The sequence below is a fragment of the Aythya ferina genome (genome assembly GCF_964211825.1).
Source record: "Aythya ferina genome assembly, chromosome: 4".
Taxonomy (NCBI): domain Eukaryota; kingdom Metazoa; phylum Chordata; class Aves; order Anseriformes; family Anatidae; genus Aythya; species Aythya ferina.
Genome location: NC_140300.1, coordinates 51,299,396 through 51,304,396, shown reverse-complemented (window position 1 = coordinate 51,304,396; position 5,001 = coordinate 51,299,396). Strand labels below are relative to the sequence as shown.

Here is a 5,001-nt window from a genome sequence, read left to right as displayed (position 1 = left end):
AAAATAATATATATATATATATCAATATAAGGGTGAATATAATTAGGGAAAGAGAAAACATAATTACATGCTTTACAGGAAAGGTTCCAAAAAACATGGAGTGGAAAGCTAGCATCTGATGCAGTATTGCAGTATTTCTACAGCAGAAACGCAGGTGCAGCTTTTGAAAAAAAAGGAGTTATCATCCTATTAACAAGAGAAAGAAAAAGATCAGGAACGACCAGGAGTTAAACACAGAGAGCACAGAGCATCCAGATGATGGGAAGCATCAGGGAGCTGGAGCTAACTCGGTGCAGACCGAAGCGCGGCAGCGCAGTATCTGTCCCATCACACTGTTCCAAGTGAGCAGGTGTGCCCCCTGCAGGCTGTGCGACCTGCGAATAGGATTTCTTCAGTTTACATTCAGATTCTCATTCTCCAAAATATTTCCGGGAAGTAGAGCAAATGCCTTCATGAAGCAAAGGACTGGGCTCACAGTGAGGTAATGAAACTTACTGCCTTTCCCTAAACAAAAACGTTGCAGGGTTATCCTCTTTCTGTTTTGGCTATTCAGGATTATCAAAGAATTTCCATAAAGAGACAAAACAAATATCTTTGGTAAGCAAATTGAGTTTTCAGAGAAACAATGTATGGACATAAAATTATTGTATATTTCTTGTACTTCAGAGTTTGCAGTCCTTCCAAGACAGGCAAATATAAAGAATCCACCCTGCTCCATAGGAAACAGTAGATAACCCGGGAGTAAGACCTGAGGCAAACAGAAACTGCACCTGAGATTTTGGGGCAGGCAAGGAACTGGAGGAAAACAGTATTGCAGCCACTACCTGAGCAAACCCAGGGAACCAGGAGTAGCATGCACCCCAGGGCAAAGCGAGGTGCAAAACTTCAGATCTTTTCAAAGTACACAGGTGATTGGGATGAAAGGGTGTGTATGAAATAATCTGTTACCACTGAATTTCCTTTTGACACATAGAGATAAAAAGGCCCTCCTAAATTGTGAATATAATTCACAAATTAAATAATTATTTATGAAAAGAAGCTTTTTATGAAGCATAAAAAAGCTTGACCTCTGTCTTTCCTTCTGCCTCATTCCTGCTGGCTTGTTTTCTATTGAAGCTGTTTTTGAGTTGCTCATCCCGTGTTTTATTAACATGGTTGCAAAAAGAGATATAGCAGTTCCTCTGAGTTGATAGTTCTGCTTATATGCTCTTTTGTAAACCAAGGCACATGATCAAATCCCAAGATGTTGTTTGGTAGCTGTGATTCTTTGCTGAAATTTTCCCTTGATAACTGTGTTGGGTGACGTGAGATCTTTTCTAAACTCCCAGTTTTTTGCTTAACGGAGTGAGTTTTTCTAATCTGTACAAAATGTAACTTTGTCTGTCTTGTGGCAAAAAACATTTCTAATGTCTACTATCCTGTCTTGGTCAAAATTATTTTTTGGTCTTTTTTTTTTTTCCTGTCATTTTTCTGGAATGATCCTTTATCCACCTGTTTTCTTTGCAAAAAGGAAGATGCTTTTCTGCCTATGTATATATTCTCTGTAGGAACATCTAATTCAGCAGTGAAATTTTAAAGGAATAAAGCTGGCACAGAAGAGACAGGTCTCTGGAGCACTGAAATGGCAGAGCTGCCCACGTGAGTCCCCACAGCTGGCACTGAAACTTGCATACAGCTGTAGAGCAGTGCTAATCCATGCCAGAGGATGGGAGGACAAGGAGGACATGGGAAAGGAGGAACCTCTCAACTTGGCTGCATATTACATTGCCACGTAGACAACTAGCAGGCAGAGTGCTTTGCGATGGGACCGCCGGAGAGGTTGGTGCTGCATTCTGAAATGAACATTATACATTCATAAAGCAAGCAAGGAATTAAAATATGGCCAAATTATACTTCTTATGATTAAAAATTAATAATAATCTATCAGGTAATCGTTTTCTGGAAATCTTTTTTTTTCAAAGGCAGACGTGCAAGAAAACCATGCCCTTCCAGCTGGAAAGTAACACACAGGATGCCCAGAAAAATAAAGCAGATTTCTGTCCTTTGAAGCTTTTTCTTCTTCTCCCAACAGCCAGGATAATTATCCCTTGTCAAAGTTCTTAAGGAGAACTGTTGCTTTGCACTTCTTGGTAAGACAAGACTGAGTCTTTTTATAATGTATAATGTAGTTTAAATTGTACCAAGTTAGGAGACTACAATTCAAAATTACATGAAACTCCACCCTTTTCCTCGTGCACAAGAGGAAGTTAGATACAAACCACAGAGAGGACTCAGCTACTGAGCAGAGAGAAGAGACAGCTGCTGATACTGCTGAATACAGAACTTTCTCCAGCAAGGTCACGGCCACGTCGGTAAATTCTGCTGCTATAAATTTTATTGACTTTCAGTTTCTGATAACACTAAGTGAAAGCACACCAAACTCTGGCATTGTGCCACAAGACACTGTTTTATTCTGACAGCCAAAACCCTCAGTTTGCTGAGTCACTGAAAACTTGCAGCGATAAGTCTGTGCAAATGAAAGGCACCTTTAATCAATGACAAAGTTGTAATACAACTTTGACCAGGCTAAAGTTTCTTTTCTGTGCTTCCTAGGAGGACCTAGACTCCATCACCTGCACAGCTCCAAGGGCAGCAAACGGCCTCCTCAGCGTTCAGGAATTAGCCCCAGATGTGCAGAAGAGGATCCTATTGCGGAGGAAACCAGCATCTCATCAGCCCCATGCACCTTTGAAAACTCAGAAATCAGCAGAGGAAATACACCGGAGCTGAAAAGTGGAATAAAGAGGTCAAAAGTGTCAAACTTCAGTGCACCACTTCAGCTGTAGTGGTCTACTTTTGCTGCTAGGTCTCCCCAGAATGTGTTCAGAGGTCTTCAATTTTTCTCGGTCGGTGTATGTGGTTGCACACACAAGACAAACACTCAGTTATAACAGTTCTATTCAGCATGCTTCAAAAATGTGTCAGGCTCGAACTAAAGACTGAAATGGTTTCCTTTCCAAAGACAATGATAAATTCTCTTCAGGCATTAACCAGAAGATACACAGAAAGTGAAGTTCCCCTATACCACTCAAAATGGTAGCAAAGCACTGGAGTTTCACGGAGTACTGACCATTAAAAAAAGATACACCAGGTGCCAAATGGGAAAATCACAGCAGAGCTTTCACCCAGAAAAAGGACTCGTGAGATGAAACATAAAATAATTTATAGAGCCAGAATATAACTCAGAGAGAAAAATATTGATTCTGCACATGCAGGTGTTAGAAGGCACTCCGTTCCCTCCAGCCCATAACCATTCCTCAATTTCAGTCATGACTGTATGCTGAGAGGAACAAAAGAGCTCCAGGAGCAATAAAATTTAATTGCACTGGTTCTTGTTCCACTGTCACTGATCACACTGCCTCTTCTCTTTGGTGATACGAAAAAAAATATATAGAAAATAGGTCCTTTTTAAAAATGGCTTTCTTTTTGCTTGCAAGCCTTCAATTTCCTTACAGTAGGAGACAACCCATTTTACATATTACATATTACATATTACATCAGTAAGAATACAAAAGTACTTGCTTGTGGTTTTTACTATTCCTGTCACATTTTTCCTTTCACAAGAAGCAGTGCATTTTCTTCTGTCCCAGCTAACACATGTAACTAGTCAAACATATGGGAAGAATCCTCTGCTTTAAAAAAAAACTAGGAGAGGGGTGTCAAGCCTCTCAGGCTGCCTTGACAATTCTGCCGGTTACCAAAATATTCATCCCGAGTGCTTCCTGCAGCCCAGGCAGCACACTTGATAGTGAGGGGTTACATGCACTGTAAAGGATGCTGATTTCATGCTCCTTTCCTTAAGGATCCCAGCAGATAGACTTCACCAAGCTGGCTGGAGAAATTTCATCGACTCATCACTGAAGTTGCCTTAAAATTCAGCTTTCCTGGATCTCTGCTCCCATAGACAACTCAGCACAGTGAGTTTCTTCTGAAATTTATCTTCACAGAGATACAAAGGCTTGTATCTCTGTGTAAAGGCAGAGATACATTGCTGCCTTATTAGCCCAGAAAGGCCAGACACAATTTTGTTACCAATTCAACTTTCTTAATTAAAGGGAAGGAATATATTTTTTCTTTACATTTTGTTCCATCCAGGCTATTTTAAAACAAATATTAAGAGCTTAAGATAACATCTTGTCTTTCCGTAGCATTGATGGTCAAGTAGTTAAGATTAATTCTTTTTCGAAAATCACCTCTGCGGGGTAAGCTTCAGAAAGTTTTATCATGTTACAAACTTCTAGAACATGTTCGTGATTTCTGTACTAGTCAACTGAATGACAGGCCTCAACTCATCAATATCCTTTGCTGAAAAAAATCTTTGCATGCCGAAAGGTCATGCACTGCATAAAACAACCCTCTAGTTACGTAGGTGAGATCAGTGGAGGACTAGCGCCTCATTACACAGGTCTAAAAACATCGTCCTGTTTTCCCTGGTGCCACACACCTGAGCTGTATGTCCTCTGCAGTGCTTCACAGTCATATGGCTGGTTTTGACAGCCCTCCTCCCTGACAAGTCCTTGAGGAATCAACCACTGATCTTTCTAGATTCAACTATGAGTCACTACTGAGTGGCCTCTTACTGATTATATTTAAAAAAAAACAAATGTGTAGATGTGTGGTTCCTCTGGGGTTTATCCTTGGCAAGCAGGCTTTGTGCTACTTAGCAAAGGCAAAGAACCAAAGAGGCATCACTCCTCAGTCCATCAACAAAACCTTATGCTCTGTGGACATGATGATTCCTTCTGTATTTAATTTTTACTTGTCATGATTGATGATAAAGCAAATGAAGGCAGAGTTACTTCACATACTGTGCAAAGTGCAGATGACATAATAGAAGACAACAATTTAACAAAGATCATTACAAATGCAGTGACTCATCAGGTTTCCAAAATGTGATGAAACGCATGAGCAGATTCTAACAAAGCAAAACCACCGTCTAATATAAACTGCCGTAGACTATGT

The 5,001-nt window shown here is 40.3% G+C and overlaps 1 long non-coding RNA gene across 3 annotated transcripts; it reads left to right on the top strand.

Moving 5' to 3' along the window:
• The first annotated feature begins 349 nt into the window (after nt 1-349).
• On the top strand, nt 350-4,079 carry LOC311436326. 3 transcript variants are annotated; one of them, XR_014692762.1, is made up of 3 exons: nt 350-481; nt 2,072-2,129; nt 2,593-4,079. It is a non-coding gene; the product is annotated as an uncharacterized lncRNA (long non-coding RNA). The 3 variants fall into 3 exon arrangements; XR_014692764.1 differs by lacking the exon at nt 350-481 and adding an exon at nt 1,512-1,818 and having other exon boundaries at nt 1,966-2,129; nt 2,593-2,727; XR_014692763.1 differs by lacking the exons at nt 350-481; nt 2,072-2,129 and adding an exon at nt 1,512-1,818.
• Nucleotides 4,080-5,001: the final 922 nt, after the last annotated feature.